Below are 25,047 nucleotides of genomic sequence, written 5' to 3'. Positions count from 1 at the left end.
GACAGGTCAGTATGCTTTTTTATTTATTTGTTTTTTAATTTTACACTTCCCGCCCGGGACATGAGTTGCTCCAATTCATGGACAACCACTTTAAGGGCTCGTTCACACGAGGAAGTTGGCAGCAGATTTTGAAGCAGAATTCGCCTCAAAATCTGCTGCCAAAAATTGCTTCCAATGACTTCAATGGGAGCTGCTTTCTTCTTTTTTCCGCTAGCTAGTAGCGGAAAAAATAAGCGAGCTGCCCTATCTTGACGCAGATTCCGCGGCTGCATCCATGGCGGGAGGCTCCGGCCCATGCATTTGGGCCTAATCCGGAGTGGAATGCCACGACGGGATGCCTGGCATCTGCGACAGAATGATCACACGCAGAGTTCATGTACCTCCGTGTGAACTAGCCCTAAAGGATTTATTCATCTTTCTAATATTAATGGTCTGTCCATAGGATAAGCCATCAATATTACATCTACGATGATACAACAGCCAGGACCTCTGCAGATCAGCCTTTTCCAGGCCCGAGCAGCTATAGGTAATAGTAGCATTTATAGGAGCCATGCTGTTCACTTGCCATACAAGGTGTAGCAGTACATTTAGGTAGTGCACATGGTATAGTGGGTGAGCAGCATTGGCTCCCGACATGTTATTACCTTTAGTCGTGGTCTTGGTACCGCCGCTGATCTGCAGGGTCCTGGCAGTGGGCCCCTAGAAACAATTCCATTGGTGGGCCCTAGACACCCTAGTCCGACCCTGTGTGCAGTAAGTCCATAACCTTAGTCTAGAAACACCTCTGGCAGTGCACACATTATATGAAAGCGCCTACAGTACATTGGACGCGTGTAATGCGATGCACAGCCAGTAGGTGGCGATGGAAGTCAGCGACACCCTGTTCCCTTATCTTTAGCCACAGGTTGCCATGCTAACAAAGCTGCTTCCAAGACTTAGCCCCGCCTACATGCCTGACAAACAAACTAGGTTGCGCAGCCTTTGTCCCAGCCGGGGTTCCCTGTGGAAGGCACGGCAGGGCAGTGGGCGTGGCCTGGACTCTTTCGCAGCAGGTTGAGTTGGTCGGGTGGAGCTGGCTGTGTTTAGGCAGGTGGAACATGGAGAAAGAGGAAGGAAGACAGTGAGGACAGCACCAGGGAAACAAAGAGGGACGAGGCAGCCGGCCAGGTAAGACTGCTCTGGAAACTGGGTCACGGCAAACTTTCCAACTCCTGCCTGTGTGCTTGTGATGGGGGCAGCGCTCCTGTATGATACACCTGTACCTGGGGGCAGTCCCTTCACACCTGACCCTGGTGTCTCAGGCAACATAGTGCTCATCTGCTGGGAGTACATGGAGGTGAAGGGTCTCCCAGGCAGAGAGGGCAGGCGGCTGTATTGGAGCGGATACTGTATATACTGTGGAGGAGAGACATGTCCTGATACAGCTGTGCTGCAACTACAACTCCCAGCATGTCAGCAGACACACAGGGCATGCTGGGAGGTGCTGGGGAGCCACAGGTTGCAGATCACTGCTGTAGTGTTTCAGTAGGTGGAGGACACCTGTGCTTCCCTCATGCCTCTTCAGATACACTTATGTGCATTTGATTCCAAGCATTGTTCTCTGTTATCAGCCACCTCAGGCTGAGGAGAGACAGAATGCAATGTCCTAGAATTGGATTATTGACAGGAAGTACAGATGAAATTTCTGCCTCCACAATCGCTGCTTTATGTCCAGATCTGAGAACGTCCTGAATGCCACTTTGTGATTTATCCTACCTACATGTGCACTATTATAAGGTCTATGGTCCTCTATGTTTATGCACAAAGTTCCTTTATTCTCCTAGATTAGTATTGTGGTTGCAGATTGATTGTTTGTGGCGTGCTGCTATCCCGTGTCCATAAGGCAGCTTTATACCTGGACCCGAAGAAATCTACAGTCCTATTCATTAGATCAGTAAGAAGTCCTGGTGCAGTATGGTGGGCACAGTGGTGCGCACGTATCACAATTCTGCCAGTTTGCCCACATGATGCACTCCCTATTTATCAGGTCCAGACATTTTCATACTTGCCGGAAGGAAGGGTTTGTGGTTCTTCTGATGTACTGTGTGTACCTGACTTACAAGGATTTTCCACCACTACTACGTGTAGAAAAGTAGTGATGAATTGATCGGATGTAACCATCTTGGGAACTCCGACAGACACTGCAATGTAATGACCTGCCATTGTAAATCCCCATGTGTAGTAGAAAATATGAGCATACAGAGTGCACAATACTGTGGGCTTTGTTTATACCCAGAGTACCCCTTTAACATCCCTAAGTTAATGGGCTGAGTCGCTGACTTTCCCTTGGCTGCAATGATTTGCTCTCACCGTCTTTAGCTTTTGATGTCCACTTTGTCAGTGTCTGTGCTGTAATAAATTTCCGGATTATCATTTCAATAAGAAAGGTGGCCAGTATTGCCATATTAGGTTATTTCAGTCGCAGTATTCCCATGTACAGTAATATCAGTGGTATCCAAAGGTCAGTGCACTCCTACTGTGCCTATCCCACATTCTGCAAATCCTGACTGGGAGGAAAAAAATAAAGTAAACATTCTGTCTCTCTCCCTGTCACCCTATTACACCCCCTCAAACCAAAACATGGACCACTGGGGACAAATGAAAGCAAAAAAGAAATTCCCATTCTTCCCCCCAGCTGTGTGCTGTGGAACATGGACCCCAGTGTTTATATGGGGCATGAAGCCTTGTTTGTAGCTGGAGTCATGGAGTAGAAAGGCAAAGTTCTAACAATAACAAAACTTTCCAAAGGAATTCACGTTTAGGTTGGAGTTCTCGAAAGCAAATGCTGGTCAGTGCTGTAAAATCTGTACAGTGCAATTCTGGCTGCTCGTTCATTCATGCATGTCAGGCCAGGCTAAAGGCATCTGTATCATGTTACATGAAATACAGAGTAAACCCCGTACACATGCTGCAGTCCCTTCTGTAAATGGATCTTGAAGGGGATCTCTTCTTTTAGTGATTTACTTGCATGTCTAATATTGTAAAGGTGGGATCCCTGTGCTGTGACCTTCACCCACTGAATCTCGGCGTGAAAAAGCCTTATTTATTTCATTTTATAGCACCACCGTATTCTGCAGTGTTGTAATAAGGTTGTCATCACTCACATCAGTCCCTGTCCACACTGGACAGGGACCGGATTCACAAAACCATAGTATGTCTGTATAATACTGTCCATATTACAGTTGAGGATCACGTTCCAGCCACCAGTCTATTTATGTGAACTAGCAGCACCAGAGGGATCTGTGATGCTGTATGTTCAGGTCAATAGACTCGTGGTCAGGACAGGATTTACAGCTAAGGCCATGTGAATCCAGCCATGGGAAGATTTCCTAGTCACATTGCTAACTATTAGGTATTACATGCAAAAGTTTAATAAGCTGGATCAAGATTTCTGTGAGGTTCCTCCTAAGGCCTCATGCACGTCTGTTTCGGTTTTTCATCCATTTTTAACATTTACTACCTACAAGAATAAGCACCCAAAATAAATACCAAAAACACATTTTTTTAACATTTGAGTGTCTGATCTGTGCATCAAGGAAACATTGATAATCCCATAGAAGTTAGTGAATGGATACACTAAAGGTAGAGCTAAACTTCCAAAATTTTTACTGGTATAGAGCCACCTTGTGTACATGTGTTCTAGATTTGTTCCATCAACACCAAATAAGGGGGTAGACATCGACCAAGCCAAAATTTAATAAAGTATATCGCAACGTTGATTGATTATATAAATACTGCCAGAAAATCAAAAGTTGTTCCAAAGTTTAGTTACTCAATTTAACACTCCACCCCTACAAACTAAGTGAGTTTATCGAAACTCATAGGCCTGGATGCTCATTTAGTGTTGGGTAGTTTCCATATTTTCAGTTACTTAGCTCCATTTTAGCCCTAGAACCTACTTCTTAAAGGGTTTGTCCACTTTCCAACCAATATTAGACATGTTAGTGTTCTTATAATAAGTTATACAATTTTCCAATATACTTTCTGTATCAATTTCTCGTGGGTTTTCTAGATCTCTGCTTGCTGTCATTCTTTTTGCTTATTCCCGGTGGATAAAAATTAGTCCATGGTCATGTGTTCTACAGTCTTTAGTCATGTGATGCGCACACAGGTATACGGCTCATTACAGCCACAGCACAGTAATCAGACATCTGCCTGGTAACGAGCTGTACACCTGTGTGCTCATCACATGACCACGGACTGTAGATCACGTGACCACGGACTGATTTGTATCCACTATAATTAAGCAGAATGAATGACAACAAGCAGAGATCTGGTGAACTGTCAGAAATTGATAAAGTGTATTTGATTGTTAAATGTTATTATTGGTATAATAAAAAGTTAGTGACTAAAATTGATATGTTCCCGAGGGCGTCACCATTGTTGTCATCACACCAGTTAGTTATGCTTTCCGGTGCCCCCCCCCCTCCCCTCCCTGATATGATTGACACGTACGCATTGTCGTCCTGTCAATCATAGCATATCAGGAAAAAGCCAACTGTTTTGGTTTCAGTGTATACAAAAGGGTTGTACCCCTTATTTTAGTGTTGAGAGTAATTTCCCACAGACTTTCACAATCTGGTGTAGTAGCAATTTGAGATTACATGGAGGCATCTGTCCTGTATCTAATCTGGTTATACATTTTAATGTGGCCATGTTATGCAAACTGACATACGGACCGAAATCCCTTCCTGATTGCAGTCTAATGACTCACAATTATAGGGGTTTTCCAGGATTTAGATTTTTATGGCCTAACCTTAGGAAAGGTCCTAAATATATGATTGGTAGGGGGCCAACCAAAGGCCATCTTACAGTTCCGGTGTACGGGCTGCTCTTGACACCCATACTATACTCAGCACAGGGTTGGAAGCAGATAGTTCTGGACTAGAGATGAGCGAACAATGTTCGGATCAGCCGATCCGAACAGCACACACCCATAGAAATGAATGGCCGGCCTGCGTCACAGGTGCTTCCATTCATTTCTATGGGTGCGTGCTGTTCGGATCGGCTGATACAAACAGTGTTCACTCATCTCTATTCTGGACCATGTATAGTTCCAGTTGGTGGTATTGAAGCTCGGCTCCTGTTGACTTTAGCTGAGCTGCAGTACCAGCTCTGGATTACTATGTTAAGGCATAGAGTCAAATGCTACACACAACTGATCCTTGCAAAGAGCCGCCTGTCAGCCCTACAACAATCACACATTTATGGCCTATCCTAAGGATAGGTCATAAAAACTTAAATCCTGGAAACACCTTTAAGGCCAAATCATTAGAGCCACAGGTGAGATTTCTAATTATAATACGTAATGCGATCGTGTGATGGTTGTATGATCATGGCTACAGGTATGGCCAGTGTAAGGAAAGAGCACAGGTGCTTTGTATGATACCTTGTCTTGAATCAATGCTACATCAGACTGTTAACGTTAGGTCATTAGACCCGCACTTGGGACTGAATTGTGTCCACCTAATTTAGCCCTCTATTAACCTTTAGACTAATATCCACTGAACCTGCCAATTTTGGTGAAGGCAAAAGACCATGTAATGTTTATGGTGGCCCCCCAACTCTGCCCTATATCTGCTGAACGGGCTGTGCGATTTCAGCATGTCTGATCCGTTTGTTGTAAAGAGGGTTAAGTTGCCCCCAGAGATGTTGCTGGTTTTATTACTTATCTCTCCTTTGATATTTGTAATGAGTCTTTAGTGTCTCGTTCTCTAGGCTCCGTTCCTCGAAGAACAGTGAAATCTCATTGCTTTCTGTATTTGCCTTCAGTATTTGTTTGACTGCATCAGCTCTCAATGCCATAATACCTTGTGTTTTAGAAACAGGACATTAGAGAATTCATTGTTCTGTGCATTTTAGTTATGACTTTTGTTCTGATCATAATAGGCTGGATTGTCTCTGGCATTGCCTTTTATAGAATTCATACAAGACTTCTAGGCACAAGGCTATTCAGCTTGGGTTGTATGCTCCAGGAATGAACACGATGCTTCTACAATGGCAAATATGTACACAGAGGGGTTGTTAAATATGTGGCTAAAAATAAGCTGTCTAAATATTATTCATGCATTTTCTTTCCACTTGCTGAGTAAAGGAGGTCCTGTGATGGAGGTATAGTAGTTACATACAGTCATTATTAGTATGCCCTGCACACCATCATCTTCCCTTTGCACACTAGGAGTTGTAGTCGGACTCAATTCTATTTACTGACTTTATTTTTTTGAGTGTAGACATAAACTTGCAAACAAAACAAGTGATGCATAAAAGAAATAAAAACTAGTGTGTATAGCAGAGAATAATATTGTTTACAATCAATGTACAGATGGAATATAAATATTTTATAGTATATAGGGACTATCTTATAACAGGAGGGCAAAGGCCATGTAAAGCCTCCAGAGCATTGAAACTACAACACCCATCATGACAGCTTGCAGAATTCTGGATACACTCATAACAAATGAAGAGTCCCCCTTGTAGAGGAATCAGAGGTGTAAAGGGGAAAATAATCTGATCAATAATATAGCACATTGAAATGTATCGCTTATCATTTGTATGATCATACCTTCCCATACAGTTTACATTATTGTAGGCAATGCAGCTCCTGTTTACATGAGAGAATGTGCTGTGGACTAAAGATGATGCTGACATATGTTTAACACTAGGTTGCAACATGAACATGTTTTAGTGTATATACTACACACTTATATACACAGTCCTCATCACAAACGTATTTATAAATAGGGAGAGCAGAGATAATACATTGAGAACCATCAGATAGTTGAGGAGGAGGAACCTTGCCATATGACGTATATGATATTATGCTGCTGTGTATCCATTACTTTGCCTGGAAGGCTTGTCTCCAGTAGTGATTTCTCATTTCCATCTGCTGTGTTTCTCTTGTGCCAGAAAAGGCTTGTCTGTTGGGTGGGTTAGGCCCATGGGTATACTTCTCAGGATCATACACTGGCCATCTGGTCTTTACTGACCATTGCACTTCCAGATCTTTACTACTGTTCATTTTAGTTTTCAATGCTGTTCTTTATACTCTGGTGAATACTTGTACATAATGCAGGAGAAGTTGGCTTTAGGGCATAATTTAAAGCTTATAGTGTGTGCTGCTCTTGGGTTTCTTGTATTGTTATTCACATGATATACACTAAAGCCTAGGTTGAGGTTATTTGACTGGTGTCTTTTGGTGGATTTCACATGAACAAGCAGCCAAATGAGTTTATTTTTATACATTTAAAGGGGTACTGTCTTTCTAAAAACATGACCTATAGTATTTTTAAGGGTATGTTCACACGGGAGAATTTGAAGAAGAATTTGATGCAGTGTTCTGTCTCGACATCCTCTCCAGTAACCAGTCTTTCTGCTGTGGCTTTGCATGCATGATATGCCTCATATACACTTAGGACCAGTCAAGTGTGGCCTTTTGCCGTGATTTTCACGATTATTTAGACATGTACATGGTGGTAAGCTAGAGCACGTTGCTCCTTTTTTTTTTTTTTTTTTTTTTTTTTTTTTTTCAGCTCATTGCTAAAGGAATTATCCATTGTGACATCTCATTGACAGCAATGTGAGGCAGATGTGGGCTGTTTTTTGGAGACCATGTTGACATGGAAGACCACTTGAGATCCTTCTCCAAATTCTGCTATATTAACAATACCCAATTTTTTTTTAAAATACAGTTAGAATGAAATGATTTCAAGGAGAGGAATCTCATTTTACTATAACACATGAGTGTTATGAGTTGTAGAAAGTATACAAGGACTATTAACCATTCATACTCGGTCACCTAATCTCCTTCATGTATGCACAAAGTGAGCGAAAGCAGGAGGGAATACCTCTGTAACAAGCATTATATTGTATACTTGGATAACATTATTGAAGCACTGTGCCCAACATAGTCAAATATAAGTGAGATAGTGGCACAACCCCTCCTGAATGCGGCAGATCTTTGAATATATGTATTTCTGTTTCTTAAAGAAGTCCTGTCACCTCTCCTGACTTTTCTATTGGTAGATCCTTGTATTGCCCAAACCTAATTCTTGAAACCTCTTTTACTTATAAGTCTGTGCTGTGCTTTTACTCCTCCGAGAAATTTATGGATAATTTGTCAACTGGGTTAAACAATTTTCTTGGTCAAAGGGGTGTGCCTTTACTTATTCCAACAATGTCACCAAGTTGTCAACTTATTGGAAAAAAATCAGAGGATTGGCACAACACAGGTTTAAATCCCAATACTAGGTTTCCTTTCTGATACTTTCATATATCGTATTCCATAGAGACCTGTTTTTCATATATAAGTCTGGAACAGTAGTATGCATGTTGAAATGTATTCGCTGTCCAGAGTGGCAGAAAGACATTGTTAGCATAGGGTCCCCAAATAAGGAAGAAAAACTGTTGTTTTTTTTTTGTATTTGTGACAGTAGAGATGACACGACAATCCCTTCAGTTTTAGTGAGGAAATGTAGCAGTCAAAATGATAAGCATGAAACAATGACACTACTTCCATAAGAAAGCAGAATGGAAAGTGTTAAGGAATTGCTGGTGACCCCATCAGAACTTAGGAGCAAAGAATAACTGTGTATGATATTTAAAGTGGTTTGCCCTTGAAAGCAACGTATGCCCTATCAATGGGATAAGGGGCCAAGTTGCAGATCAGTGGTCAGTCATGATGCTTCTCCTTTTGCTTCTATGGGACTTTAGGAAATAGCTGAACCCTCTACTTGTTCTTGTGATGGGGTGTCCTAGTAGTTGGACACCCAGTCATCTGCAACTTTTCATCTGTGGAAATGGGTTCAATTGTATTAAAGGACAAACGCTTTTTTTGTAGAGTCTAAAGACGTACCTAAGAACCGACATTGATGCCAGATACCTATTGCTGTTTCATTCACAGTCATTCTTGAGTTGGATAGCAAAAAAGTCAATGGTACCGCACACTCTAAAATTATATGTGGTGCTAGCGAAAAAAGGTCCTTCGACCCAAATATACTAGTGAAAATAGATTTTGCTGCACACACTGTTTTGTGATCAAAGGAATATAGAGATTTATTTTACAATATAGTTAACGCCTTTTGACACAATGCAAAATATTGGCATAGAAAGACAGGCTAGATCAATTGGATATGACGTTTCGGTCCTTAGACCTTCATCAGACGCGATCTAGTGTGGTAGCAGGATCAGTATAAGTGTCAAGGCCTGCCGTTGAATAGGTTTCTGCTTACTCTTTTTCGACTATGTGCTCACTTTTCCTATCTTCATTCTCTGGATGGTATCTTCACCAGTCTACTGATCTTTGGAGAAGCTTATTGATATTAAGCAATGTCACAACTGCCAGATGTCCTTGAGCAACAACCTCCTCTGAGGAGCCCTCCACCCATCTCTGAAACATAGCAGCTCAGCCAGTCTTGCTTCCATAGGCAGTCAGTGGAAATTCAACATAATGAGATTGTCAAGAGGCAGAATGTGAAAAGCAAAGCTTCATAAAGACAAGTGGCAAAGTAAGGCATTGTATGTATGTCCTCATAATTTATATAGACCCAAGTGTATTTATATCATCGGTCTCTGCACTAGCTTAGGGACACATATAGTAAGCCATGACACCAATTGTAGAGGTAAATTCTACAAATTGTGATTTTAATGGAGTTGAGCAGGGGAGGCTGAGAACATATCCAGTGTGAATAGTTGGAGAATAGAGTATGTATTGGAACCTCTGCCTGATCTTTTCAGGGCCCCAAAATTGGTAATCTGAGCCAGTGCCTCAGGGTTATGGAATTTTTATTTTTTTTTGGGCTTAAAAGGTTGATTATTTTATTTATTTATATTTTAACCTCCTCAAAGACTGACTGCCACCCCTATCATTTCTCAGCTGTAGGGGCTGTTAGGCTGAGTTCACACGGAGATTTTTGGTCAGACTTTTGAGGCCGTATCCGCCTCAAAATCCTGACCAAAAAGACGCCTCCCATTGAAATCAATGAGAGCTGCTCAGGAGTTTTTTTCCGGGAGCCGTTTCTTCCGGCTCCTGGAAAAAAGAAGCGAGATGCTCATTCTTCAGGCCGAGTCACCTCACGATTCATCCTTAAGACACTCCCTCCTCCGGACTAGGCCCATTCATTGGGCCTTATCCTGAGCGGAGTGCGTGGCTGGATGCCGGTGCAGTGCATCAGCTTTCAGTCGCGGCTACTCTTCTTTTGGTCTGGAACCTGAGGCCGCCTCTGCCTCAGGTTCCGGACTAAAAATCGCCATGTGAACTTACCCTAACTAGTATAGTGACAAAGTGCAGAAAATAATCAGCTGTTTGGTGAGCCTAGGGTGTGACCACGAGAGTAGCTGTTTTTATCTGTATATTTGGGAGTAGCTTTAGGTGCTGACCACGGGCGAAAATGGTTGCCCTAACTCCCCTTAAATTGAAATTCCAGACAATGTTGCCTTTGACCAGGAAGGATCTTCATTTTGAAGAGACAACCCTGCAGTGGTAAAGGAACTAGTACATAGCTTCTAAAAGTGAATATCTGACTAGTATCACCTGCATCCAGTACCATTTGGGGCTACCGTGTTTTACTGAACAATTAGGCCTTATGTATGTGGCCGTAGTATGGATCTGTGTTGTATAGATATGTAGTCGGTGTACCTCTGCTTGTATAATCAGACACTCCGTACCCCACACACATATTTTTATCCTATATATTCTGCTAGAATGTGCTTCATATGTAAAATCCGAAGTATCAAGTTTATTAATGAAAGTTTAGTTGATACCTCTTGTGTGTTTTTAGCCCTACTGCGTTTTGGAGCCCATGAAAACTAATGTAAAAATGTTGATATTAATAAGTGAATACTACTCTTATCAATCCCTATTGCAACTATTAAAGATAAAATTGAAGACCTAAGTATAGTTGCTCTTGGCAGTGCCGCCTAATTTCTTGTGTATACTTAGAGAAAATAATACATCCAGAATAAATATATTATTTGGCAGGGCACTGTTTTGTAGTAAGGTTGTCCATATTGAATTGGCGCTGGTTTTAGTTTGACTTGGTTGCTGTATTTGATGCACTTGACCAGATCAGTTGGATTACATTGTATATTGTTCTGTGTGCCTGTGTGGAACGCAGTTGGGATTGTATGGAGTACACACACCCTCTGCCTACAGCAATGTGTTCAAGTATGCGATGTTCAGCTTTACATATAAATTCCACTGTATTGCTTCACCCAGTAATGCAGGTAATGACACTAGTGGTAGCTAAGGAGGTTGCAAAACACATTTTTGTTGTCCTTTCTTGCTAATCCAACCGAGTTAAACTGGTAATGTTCATTTTATCTTCAGCATATGGGTGTGAGTGGAAATGCTTAATACTGGCTATAGTGCCCTCATAGCTGGAAGTGAATGGCAGCCATTGGACCTGTCGAAAGATGCAGCCCCAAAGGATATTGGACTGTGGAACTGATCTGATCATGCAAATCAGCATTATACCTTATTCTATGATAGGATTCTTGTGCAAAACCTCAAGTCATGATGGATTCAGTTGTCTATAAAGATTCATTTACTGCTGTTGTGCCCTCCCGAATGATGATGAAGGTTATGATGATGATGATGGTCATGATGATGTTGTGTTGCTATTTCATTCTATTGGCGTGGTTGGCTTTATCTTGTGAGCTTGCTGTTTTTGTGGTCAGATTGTGTCAAAGCCTGCATGAGAATTAGCAACACTTTATATGTTAAAGGAAGTAATATTGCGGTAGAGCCTTTCGAATGTGTAAGTCAGAAAAATATTTGCAACAAATCTTTGGGTGAATTTACTCTAACCATAAAGATATATGGCATTGCCATATGTAATCCTCTCTTGTTTCTTATCATATAAAGGTTATGAATAGAAGATGGTACCTATAAAAGTTGATTGAATACGGTTTAGATGGTCTTATTGATTGCAGTGTCAGTTTCATGCCCTATATATTATTTATCCTATACAAATGGCACAGTAGTGAAAATGGTTGTTCTGTCCAGGGCGGCAGCATAGGAACAACATGAACCAATCGGCTGAAGCTCACACGAGCAGAGACATACATTACACTGTTTGCTGTGACAGGTTTGCTTATTAGTATGCCAAGGATCAATGCTCTTCCAAGGTCTGGAGGTAAGCTCTTGCTGTACTTACACTAGCGTTTGTTTCATGTCCCTCATCTCCCCTTCTTCATGCTTGATGATTCACATCTACAAACTACTATGAAGTCTGCCTTGCATCATTTATCTTGCATGCCTGGTTACATTTACAAAAGTGTGCAGGGTGTGAAAAATAAAATGTAACTAAATGTTCCAAAGTTTTGCGAAAGGAAAAAATAGATCTGACAAGAGTGCAGGCGGAAACGGTGCAAACCTTCCTCCTTGGAAGCAAAGACTCTCATGGTTGTGTATCACTTTTCCTTGTCACAAGATTTATTGTTATGTTGTTATGCTTACTTGTATAGCGCCATCATATTCCACAGTGTTTTACAGACATTGTCGGTCACTGTCCCATATAGAACACACAATCTACATTCCTGATCAGTATGTCTTCGGTAGTATTTCCTATGCCTCATGCATATGACAGAAAATTTCAGTCCATTCTTTGGCCTTTATTATGTGTACATGGAGGTAAATTTAAGAGGGATTGAAAAACATTTACTTCAAATATAGATATATTTGGAGTAGGCAAACAGCAAAATATTGTCTACAGAGTTATGGGTTGTCCATCTCCTATTCATATGCCCTTCACAGTCTCGGAGTCTACTTGCCCCATTGCGCTTACAGTATTGTGTTGTGCCATCACTTCCTGGTCAGAGGAAAACTTGTCCAGTTTTTGTGGGATGAGACAAGATGCGCCAGCTTATGTTTTCCACGTGCATGCGTTAGATTTGGGTGTCCATGACCCCTTCACTGGTCGACAGATTGGTCCATTTTTGGTAGATCTTAACCACGGAATACTTTGAACATTTCACAAGCTTTTGCTATATTCTCTGACCCAGCTGTCAAAGTTAATCGGATTCTTCCTGTAGCCTATTTTTCCTGCTTCCATCCTCTTGAAGGGCCTGACTATTTACTTCCTGCCTAATATATCCTATCACTTGACAAGTGCCGTTGTAATGAGATATTCAATGTTATTTATGTCACCTGTGGATTTAATGGTATGGTTTATCAGTGTATATTGTGCCATGAAATGCTCAGAATATGATTGTTCCATTTCTCCGAAGGAAGGGTTGACAAACGGTGATGTAGAAAATTCTAATTATAGACCTGTATGTATAAGCAAATAACACTGGCTTGTGATGTCTGCCTCATTTTACTAACCTGTTTCTTGTTTGCATTGACTGCGCATTGTAAGCCAGCACATCTGTTGATGCACCATCCCCAAATACCAATGTATGGGTGCTCCACTGAAAATGGTGAGTGATGCACGTCTATGGATTCACACCCTGCAAGTAACCTTTTACCACGTGTAGCTGGCTTGCTGCCCGCATCTCAGACTCATTAAGTAAAAAAAAAAACTTTGATATATAAATTCCAAGTTCATGAGTCACAATGAGTCCGCCCAGGTTATTAAAACATGTAGACTATGTTTTGTGGCTAATGCCTATTACCGGTCTGTTATGTATAAACATAGAAGATGTTCATAGATTACATGAGTATTCCCACTACGGAGTAATTATAAACTTAATATGCAGTTAATGTGCATTGTCCTCCATAATATGATCAGTTGTGTAGTCTTACAGCTGTTAACGAGTTGCCATTGGTTATATCCTGTATTAGTCCTGTGATGTGCTACCATTAATTTGCGATTGGATATTGTAGTTTTTGATGGATGGGAAGGCAGCCAGTCACTTTGGGGTGGATTAACTAATAAATACTTTTTTTTTTTTCTTTATGTAGATTGTGAGCCCCATATAGGGATCACAATGTACATTTTTTTTCCTATCAGTATGTCTTTGTATGTTCTCTCTGTATTTGCATGGATTTCCTCCCATTCTACAAACTCCTTGCAGATGTTGTTCCAAGCGGGATTTGAACCCAGGACTCCAGCATTGCAAGGCTGCAGTGCTATCCACTGAGCCACCTTGTTGCCCCATAGCTAATAAATACTTTAATAGTTAAATAATTAACTCTCTCTAACACTTTGTGTACTTCGTACGATGTGTGGGCAGGGCTTTTTGAAAAAGAGGTGTGGCTTAATATACTAAACTTTAAGCCAGAAATTGCGCCAAAATGTTGACCATTGTATAAAAATTTAGTCGGAATCTAAGCCATCTAATAAGTAGGGTAAAGTTAGACCATACAGTCTAAAAGTATGCCAGATCAAACCACATTAGACACTTTGAACAATCTGGTGAAGTTTAAGGCTGTCTAGTCTAGTCCAATGTATGTAGCGCTGCAGCACCCATTTTGGCTTGCTGCTATTAAATACGGTCTCTCCACAAAGGTTTCCCCCGTTTTGTACCTATGTATATATCAGGTCTGGATGGGTTTCCATGGGTTACCATAAAATTACCCAGGAGTAAATTCCAACCGAAACCTGTCTCTTAACTCTGACCACCTCTCCAAAGCCGGAAAAGCCCATTACTTTCGCAGACCTAGTGACAGATGGTCCACAGTACTTTGGATAATTAACCTGCAGCTTTGGCTTCCTATACTTATCTTTCCAGAACTTTATAGGAGCAAAGTGGTCTATGATTGAATCCTTCCATAGGACCACTATGTGGAGTATGAGTATCGCAGTGCTGAGAACTAGGGACTGTTGGAACATTTGAGATTGATGGGAAACAAAAGTTTAGGCTCCATGACTGTGTGTTTTGGTCAGGACCCAGTAACTTCTATGGCCCCATACACATGTGACATGTAAAGGCCTATGTGGGGACTGTGGGCCCATAGAAACTCAGGGCATGTCTTGCCCTGTTTCCCCGAAAATAAGACAGTGTCTTATATTAAATTATCTTCCGAAATATATGACCTGTCTTATTTTCGGGGGATGTCTTATGGAGCGGCTGGAGCGGGGGACAATCGGCAGTCATGCCGGCGCTTCCTTAACGGAGTGCCGGCATGACTGACGGTTGTAGGTGGTGCAAGAGGTGGTGGTGGGGGGGAGGTATGCTAGTTACCTTCCCCATCTTCATAGCAGCGCTGGTGCTGCTGTTGGTCACGGTGGTGGAAGTGGTTGGTGGGGCTTAGCAGAGATTAGCGAGGCTTCCGGGTGCCAGAGAGCCTCACTTAGTGGGCATTGGAGCCGGCTGAACGCTGTGCTCCGTGTGCACAGGAAAGCTGGCTGCCTCCTCTGCTGTGATACTACTGTTCTGGCTGCTGTGGGATAAGCTGGGAGAGTGGACTCCCCACAGCATACGATGCTTTCCCAGCTCATCTTACAGTAGCAGGAACAGTGGTATCACAGAAGAGGCAGCAGCCGGCATACCTGTGCACACGGAACATCGTGCACAGTGTTCTGCCGGCTGCAGTGTTTTTGGGGATGTCTTATTTTCGGGGGGGTGCCTTATATTAGGCAATTTAACAAAACCTCCCCATGCCTTACTTTTGGGGGATGTCTTATTTTAGTGGAAACAGGGTATTATGGTCTGTTTTACAGTCCAGCCTCACTTATTGAACTGTATGAGCCATTGTAAAGCACAGATACCTTCCATGTTTTATCCATTCTATGTGCACATGGTTGTTTGGTGGAAGCCAGGGCGGTGGAGTCCTGTTTGGGATCAGTTTTGTTTGGAGTCTGAGTCAAGGAAAAAAAGTTATAGACTCTAGCTTCAAAATCAAGTGCTAAATTTTTACTTTTATCTATAATTATTGATACTGTATAATTAACTAGATTCATAGTTCGTTGCATATTGACTTTCTTAAGAATTCAGTCACTAAATGTTTTGTATGGTGGAGGACTTTTGCATTTTTTTTGTTACTTGTGGTCTGGTAACTGCTTTTCCTGTAGATGAAGGGTATTAATATATTTAGTTTCTAGTAAGGTCCTATATCTTAAACCGGGTAGCTTCAAGCTGGGACTAAACTATTAAGGGACCCTGTAATACAGGATAAAATACTAACGTAAGAAACCACTTTTACACTAACATGTTCCAGGTGCTGAGGTTATGGAGTTAAAGAGGTTACTCACATTTTGAGGATGTGTGATATCCATATACATAAAGATCTGCCTGCGCACCCATTTATTCCAATAACAGAATGCAGACATGTGGTCATTTTTAATAGACCCATGATCTATGGAAAAATAATAGAGAGATTTTATCTGGGTCCATTTTGCAGACAATAGAACTCCATTAAAGTTTTTGGAAATTTCAAACACGTACTGATGCTTCCCCATTTTTCAAAGACCCAGAGAAATAGAAAAGTATAGGAAATGAGTAACAAAATGTATCTATTTTTCACAGACAGCACCAGATCTTAAAGGGATCCTATCAGTCAGACACAATTTTTTGTAGGTACTACGTCGGAATAGCCTTAAGAAAGGCTATTTGTCTTCTACCTTTCGTTGTCTTCTTCGCGCCGCCATTCGCCTACAATCCTAGTTCTTGTCGGTATGCAAATTAGCTCTCCCGCAGCACTGGGGGTGGGCCCCAGTGCTCAGACAGCACTGGGGGAGTCCCCAATGTTGCGAGAGAACTCTCTCCAGCGCCGCCTCCATCTTCTTCAGCAGCGTCATCTTCAGCCTCTTGTTCCAGCGGTGGCTTGTAACTTCTAGGCCTCGGGCAGAGCAGACTGGCCCACAGGCCACGAGAAAATGGCTGCTTCCACAGTATTATAAGCGTCCGTTTTCTCGTGGCCTGTGGGCCAGTCTGCTCTGCCCGAGGCCTAGAAGTTGCAAGCCACCGCCGGAAGAAGAGGCTGAAGATGACCCTGCTGAAGAAGATGGAGGTGGCGCTGGAGAGAGTTCTCTCGCAGCATTGGAGACGCCCCCAGTGCTGCGAGAGAGCTAATTTGCATACCGACAAGAACAGTGATTGTTGGCGAATGACGGCGTAGAGAAGACGATGAAAGGTAGGAGAATAGCCTTTCTTAAGGCTATTCCGACGTGGTACCTATAAAAAATTGTGTCTGACTGATAGGATCCCTTTAAATAAGGAGGATCATGTGATTATGACGCGCATCACACATCTGCAAAATTTGGATGTGTGAATTAGTCCCGAGAGAGCACTTGTATTATAATGTATGGCTGTTTCTAAAGTGGTTTTCTGAAATGTTAAAAAATTTAGGAAAAAAAAGATAGTCATAGAATAACAGAAGAAATTTTACTCACCTATCACAGTCACCTCCTTGGTCTTTACTTATTTTCATGTATCAGTGAGGTACTGTAAACACACTTGATCGCAGGCCTCGGTGATGCTGGTTTATATAGCATGATACAGCTGATTCTAGTGAATGACTGCAGTGCCCATATAGGTGTATAGCACATTGTCTGCTGCAGGAAAATCAGTGATGGCCAACAGGGACCACCAGAGAAGCAGGGAATTGATCCATTAAGTAATGTTTCTTTTGTTGTGTTTATGGTGTATCCTCCCTTTTGCCATTTTTTTTCTGATCCTATTAAGCCCCATTTAAAGCTTCATACAAACGTTTTGGTCCATGTGCTATCAGTTATTACAGATATATAAAAACTGGGAGCATATGGACCTATTCATTTGTAAGGCCCTATACACGCATACATAGCCTTTACAGACCAAACTGCAAAATATGGAGCAGGTCAGTTTTTGCAGCTTGGTTCATCATTTCTTTTAATAGAGTCTGTGGGAAAACGCTGACTGCATATGGATGCCATCCATGTGCCATCTGTCCAGTTTTCCAGAGACCAATGAATATAGTTTGTAAGAAGGTCAGCTGAAGTATGGATTTTGATCATATGGATTCAATTCTTGTGACCACCAACTCTGGAAATCACGTACCTTCCTAAGTGTCTAGTCTCCTGGCTTAACCTGTTTTTCATTCCAGTCCCAGCTATCACTTTTCTGCCTCGCTGCTATTCTCAGATGCTTAAGGGTGCATGCACACTGAGTAACGCCGGGCGTGTATGAGAGCCGTACACGCCGGCATTACAGCAGACTGCCGAACACTTCCCATTCACTTCAATGGGAGCGCTCGTAACAGCGGCGTTTACGAGCGCTCCCATTGAAGTGAATGGGAAGTGTTCGGCAGCCCTGCTGTAACGCCGGCGTGTACGGCTCTCATACACGCCCGGCGTTACGTAGTGTGCATGCACCCTAAAGCTCTAATCCTCGATCCTCTGAACAGATAAATGTTTTTTTTCTGTTGCCGATTGCTGACCTGAAGTCCTGAAAATAACAAGATACGCTGACATACATACAATGGTACATTTTTGTAAGATGTAGTTAATATTAAAAAAAAAATTTGCTGAAACGGAACAGATGACATAAGAGATATGTATAATTTTAGAATATAGTGTATAACACAAACACACAAACTTTCTGTATATTTGCAACTTTAATAAACTAGAAACAACAAATCCATCGTGACTTATTAGCATAGCTTTGAAGCCTAGTAATGGGGAGGGTACAGAAGCAGCAGTCACCTCTAGACCTTCTGCCACCAAGGAAGTGGGGGATATGCTGCATTGAGGCTGGGGGTGGGGGCTTTAAGTTATTCCTCATGCCATATGTATAGTCTGAATAGGCAGTACAGAGTTTATCACAACCCAATACTGTTTAGTATATGCCTCTTCACCTGCAACTAAGGGGTTAGTCAGCCAGCGGCCTATTCCTCTGTGCCTGAATGAGATGATCTGTCCCTGCACTGGCAGCTCTCGCCCCCTCCCACCAATTTTGCACCTAGTCTTTGTATTTGTAAACCAGGCCTCAGGCCAATAAATAATGTCTGAAACTTGACTCCTTCAAGTCTAAAGTGCATAATGATTTCAAAGCGTTCCCTTCTTGTGCCACATCCTGTGATTTTTGTTTTTTTTTGCTTTTTTTTCAAATCTTTTTCTTTTTATCTGCTTTAACTTGTATGTAATATAAATTTGTGCTTCACAACTTGTTCCCGATCGTGTAAATGCTAAATGGTTACATTCATTGTTGTACTACATGAGATCTGGAGAGAGGCTGCACTTTCTGTTTCACAACTTGGATACAGGGCCTGAGAAACTGGGAAGATTTGGCTCTTGCCCCAAAGCTCAAGAGTCCGCATTGAATCAGCTTGAATGTCAAATACGGCCAGAAATGGCATCAAATTAGAAGATTTGTTATTCCCACACTGCTTATTTTGAATTGATTTCTTTTATCATTCTTGAAAGATTCTGACAATATCAGTGTTTGTACTTAGTGTTTTTCTAACACTCTTGTTGTGTGTATGGATGGTTATATCTTAGTACACGCATATTGTATATCACTGTATATTAGCACTTCTGGCAAACCTTATTGAAGCTTCACATGATAGGCAGTGCAGAATACAAACGAGTAGGTACTATCTGAAACTTTCTGTAGTTAATAATCTTTTTATTTATTTATAGATAGAGCACTATTAATTCCACGTATTTCCATGGTGCTGTACATTTGAGGGTTTACATAAAAACAATATACAAAACAAGTGCAATAGGTTTCCATTTTCACTTATTTATATTATTAGCTTTCATTGACACGAGTTTACTTTAGCCGTGTGTTCCTCCTAAAATCTTCTCTTTCTGAAAGATGGAATTGAATGCTTGCAGGAGGAGAAAAGAATATGAGCTAAAATCTCCTTGTGAAAACAAACGCTATATGTAGATACGCAAATATATTGGTTCAGTGGTCAGCACTGTTGCCTTGCAGGGTTGGAGCCCTGGGTTTGAATCCAGCCATACAGCTGAATGAGGTTTGTATGTTCTCCTCATGTTTGCTTGGGTTTTCTCTGGATACCCTGGTTTTCTTCGAACACTCCAAAGACATATGATAGGGAATTTAGATTGTGCACTCTACTTGGGACAGTGATGACAATATCTCGGTAAAGCACCGTGAAAATGATGGCACTATATAACCCCCCCCCCCCCCCAAATAAACTAAAACTTAATAAACTAAATATATGTGCATGTGAGGTTAGATTCACACCCAGTGACATGAACAATGGAGAGGTGGATACACAAATCAAATCAAATCAAACAAGTTTTATTGGCACGTCTGAATAGATATTTGGCATTGCCAAAGCTAGTAAAGTGTGTGTGTGTGGGGAGAGTTGGATTCGGGTGGTTGAGTGGTGGGTATGAGGGTGTGTGGGGGTTTCTTTTGGGTATAACAGTCCTCGGAGTCTCATCTTCCTCTTCGTTGGCGACCGCTATATGGGGGTGGGGGGTTTGGGGTATAACAGTCCGTGGAGTCTCATCTTCCTCTTGTTTGGTGACAGCTGGACACGTATTGGGCAGCGATCTCCACAGTGGCCTCTTCTTCTCCCAGTAGGATGTAGAGTTTCCTCTTCTCGTCTGCAGATGTGAAGTCTGGGATGTGGGCAGAGAGTCTTTGGTAGTAGACGGCCCTCACAGCTGAGTATTTGGTGCAGTGTAGCAGGAAGTGGGTCTCGTCTTCTAGGACCCCCTGGTCACAGTGCTGGCACAGTCTGTTCTCCCGTGACTTGTACGTCTGCCTGTGTCGCCCAGTCTCCATCTCTAGGTTGTGGGCGCTCAGTCTGTACCGGCTCAGGGTCTGTCTGTGTTTGGGGTGGCGTATTCTCTCCAGGTAGGTGGCCATGGTGTAGTTCCTTTGTAGGGATTGGTACACTGTGAGTTTCTTGGAGTTATTTATTTCGTTTCTCCATTCTTCAATGTACTGCTCTCTGTTTGTCTCTGTGGTCGCCTTTATTTTGGCCTTGGTTATCATCTGTTGGTGTTTTTGGTTTGGTGGTTGGCTGTTGTTTGGTTGGGGGGTGTCTGGCTTGCTCAGGTGGCTTAGCCAGGCTTGGTAGTGGTAGGAGTCGGGCTTGCTCCCTTGGATGTGTGCCTGGAAAGCTAGCGCCCTCTTCTGCATGGTGAGCCATAGGGGGAGTCTGCCTAGCTCTGCCCTGCAGGCCATGTTGGAGGTGTTGCGATGGACATGGAGCAGGTATTTGCAGAACTCCAGGTGGAAGTTCTCTGTTGGGCTGGAATCCCACTTTGACTGGTCTGGGTAGGTGACTGGGCTCCAAACACTGTGCCCGCAGACCCCAGTGACTATAATGGGGTTACTGGAGTGTCCGTTGTTTTTTTTTTTAAAACCTATAAAGATGTTATCTGCGGACTGAAATTTAGTAGCATGCGCAGTCTGGGTTTTGCAAGCTGTGGTTTTTTGTTTTTTTTTTAAATTTAATAGGACTGCTGAAGGGGCCATAATCATTTATAAAAAGAAAAAAAAAAAACAACTTTGCCCACTCTTTACTTATTCGTTCTCCCTGGCCTTAAGTTTCCAGCATCAGGTCTGGTATACAGGTCCCTTGGCTGAAGTTACAAGTGACATCTTGCTTGTGGTCAGTGACTTCTGCAGCCAGTCACAGGCGTTAGCGTTAACTTTCTCACAAACAGTGTGCGACTGGTTATGACTTGCTATTTCAGCAGAGGAGATCACTGAGGCCTGTGATTGGCGGCTGTGGTCACCTGGCACATACAGCCTGGAGACCTGTAAACAGAAGACATGGCCTGCCTATGCTAGAAACTGGATCAGGGAAAGATTAGGTGTGTTTTTTTTTTTTTGTTTTTTTTTTGCGTGTGTTTAGGGATCCTTCAGCATTCCTATTAAAAACTAAATAAATAAAAAGGTGACAAGTTAGGCCCAGTTCACATCTGCACATGGGTTTATATTCGGGGAGTCCACTTGGGGACCCCCCGAACAGAAACCTAATCTGCATCAAAAAGAAGTTACCTGAGGAAATGCACGGACCCCATAGACTATAATTGGTTTCTGCATGAAAAATGCGTAGAGAAATAAGCTACTTGCAGGACTTTTCTCTCCGCATTTTTCATGCAGAGAGGGGAACGGAATGGCCCGGATGCAGATGTGAACCGGACCTCAATGGGGCTTTCCAGGATTATGATATTGAAGACTTGTCCTTAGGGTAAGTGTTCAAACAGCTGACAGGTGGGGTCCTGAATGTCAGATTCTTTCTGATCTGATATTGAAGAGGCCACATTGTTGAAGCAAGCACTTCAGCTTCTCCACTAATTAAAACGGTTGTCCATCACATCCATTGGTCATATGGCCATACGGCAACTTGGTCACATTCAAATGAATGTGTCTGAGCTGCTATACAAGTACAACCACTATACAATGGATATACATGACTGTCATCAGTAATACCTGAAATCTACAGCAGCTCTTTCTGTTTCTGTTGCACAGACCACCAAAGAAGTGCCAAAATTATTAATAAAACCAGGATGTAATTCCAGTGTTACTGTATTTAGAAAAATATGAAGGTACTATGGACCCTTTATTTTTAAGAGACATTTTAAGGTTTGGTGGCATATATTTCATTGTGGAAATACCCCTGTAATGTGCTACAAATAATATACTGGAAAGTACTGTGTCTGCCATACTGACTTCATATATAGTAGCCCTACGTTTATTCATGTATATAGATGTTAATACATCAATACTGCAGAGCTAGGCAAATGTGTGCTTTGCCTATTTTAAAATGTATGTCTCACTTTTTTGTTCCTGTGTTTGTTTGCTGTCTTCACAGGTTTATTTTTAAGGGCTATTCCATCTGGTAAGGTGATGGCCTATCACTGGGTCCAACATCCAGTAACCCCAATGATTCTGAGTTTCAGTGCTGCAGCCCCTTCATACTCAGGATCTTTGAGTGTGTTAAAACCCCAATGAATTTTATTGCATGCCAGTGATATGCAATCACTTTATTATATGGGAATAGCCCTTTTATCCAACATATTCCATAGATAGCCTAAAGGATTATCTAGTGAATAAAAATAATTTTTCAACCAATTTCAGGGAAGGCATACTCGCCGATTACAATGCCCTTCCACTCTAAGACTATTCTGCCGGCATTGGAATCTATTTCCTGCTGCTGCGATGATACCCTGACATTTTCAGCCAATCGCAGGCTGTAAGTGGCCACTGCTGCAAACAGCATTTGGCTGCAGCGGTAACCTATCTCTGTGTTAGGATGTTATCGCTGTATCAGGAATTTTGGGGGAATCTAGCAGTGTCAGAAATATAGTAGTCAGCGATCGGTAATGTAAGGATGGCTTTTATTTTCGTGCACCATTCTAAGCTGTTTCAAAAATACTTCTCGTTAGTTGGACATTTGGTGCACACCTTAAATGTTATTCCTTCATGGGGAGAGAGGCATAAACTTCTGCAAGCCTCCTCTGGCTATGACCTACTAAGCAAGAATAAGGAATTGGGCATTTAGAAATCTGCTGTTGGGGAGATTTGGAAACATCCACTATACATTTGTTGGTTTAACAAAAAGGTGTTTAATGCTCATGCAAAAAAAACCTTTTCTGAAAATAATCTAACACTACTTTGAAAGTTTACACAAGTAGCGTTACAAAGTTATACATCTCCACCATCGTCACCATCTATGTCCTCTCTGTTCTGCCAATAACCTTAGACTTGTATCATCTGTTATCCGAACATCACACTCCCCTCTCCAAGACTTTTCTCGAGCTGCACCAGTGGTCTGGAACCCTTTACCCCAGACGATCAGATTAATGGCCAAATACGCCAGCTTCCAAACTGCCCTAAAATCACATCCATTTAGGCAGGTTTATCACATAACTTGATCACATTGTTCTACATTTCTGCACACTAAGCCAACATTCTTATCCTAAACCATCCTTCCTACTCTATTCCTCAGATCCTGACCCCCCCCTCCATTTAGATATTACCTGGCACTCCATGCACTCCCTACTTCCTCATGGATTGTAAGCTCTCATGAGCAGGGCCTCACTGTTGTTTGATAAGTTAATTTCTTTGTCACATTGTGATGTCAAATACTGCCTGTTCATGTACCCTCTGGCTTAGTAAAGTGCTGTGGAATATATTAGCGCTATGTAAATAAAGTTATTATTAATAGATGTATGCAGTTTTCTAGTATCTAAACTTAAGCTGCAGTAAATTGGTTATATACCTAATCACAGCACCTTGTACTGGTGCTACTACGAGGGCTGTGGAGTCAGAGTTGGGACCATCTTTGGGTAAAGCTAGGCCTGGTTAACATCTGTGTGTGGGTTTCTATTTGGAGAGTCTGCTTGGGGACCCCCTGAATGTAAACCTATATGCGCGTATCACATTGAAACCAGTAGGGAAAAAAGCAGCCCATTCATTTCAATGGGGAGTGCTCGTATGCCGGCTCCCATTGAAATGAATGGGATCTGCTTTGTACGCGCTGATTCTGAACGTGTTTTATGTTCAGAATCAGTTTAGCATATACTTCGTGTGAATGCACCCTAAGGAGATAAGATGTGAATCGGTGGCCTGCCCACTGGTTCCCCCCACTAATCATGACAATGGAGTAATTTTACTCCCTGACCTGAATGGTCAGACAGATGTACTCCCATTCTTTTTTCATGGAAGTTGGAACTGAAGAAAGTAGCCGATAGTCCTCAGGAGTCCCATTGTCCTCTTTTTTTTTTTTTTTTTTTTTTTTTTTTTTTAAATTTGTTTTTTAAAAAGTGCCATGTGCCCCCCCCCAAAAAAAAAATAAAAAAAAATAAAATAAAATAAAAAAATTGCCAATGCTAGTTGCTCTTATTTTTTGGATTTGTGCGTTTCAACAAATGGGCACGTGTCTGAATAAACATTTTGCAGTGTGTCAATGTACATGTGAGGGTGATTTAATTCACTTTAATCTGTTTTTCTTTTAATATTCATAAGGGAGTCCATGGATAAGTCATAGTGTGAATCACTGACCGGCACTCAATCAAATTTACATTTGCAGCATATTTCTTAGACATTCTGCCATATGTCATTCATATATTCTAATGGAGTCACGCTACTGTAATAAACTTGTTTGGAGAAATGTACCATCGAGCTTCGCAGAGCTGTTTATAGATGGATGCACGT

The 25,047-nt window shown here is 41.9% G+C and overlaps 1 protein-coding gene across 1 annotated transcript in view; it reads left to right on the top strand.

The window, feature by feature from the left end:
* The first annotated feature begins 967 nt into the window (after positions 1-967).
* The window catches only part of KIAA1671 (KIAA1671 ortholog), a 149,383-nt gene continuing 125,303 nt past the window's right edge, over positions 968-25,047 (top strand). Inside the window, exon 1 of the mRNA XM_075276575.1 lies at positions 968-1,167. The gene's annotated coding sequence lies outside the window, so the exon portion shown is untranslated. The remainder of the gene's footprint in view (positions 1,168-25,047) is intronic.

Source organism: Leptodactylus fuscus, chromosome 1 (assembly GCF_031893055.1).
Source record: "Leptodactylus fuscus isolate aLepFus1 chromosome 1, aLepFus1.hap2, whole genome shotgun sequence".
In the NCBI taxonomy this organism is placed as follows: Eukaryota; Metazoa; Chordata; class Amphibia; order Anura; family Leptodactylidae; genus Leptodactylus; species Leptodactylus fuscus.
Note: the sequence above shows the minus strand (reverse complement) of the source record. Positions and strands in the feature narration are given on the sequence as shown.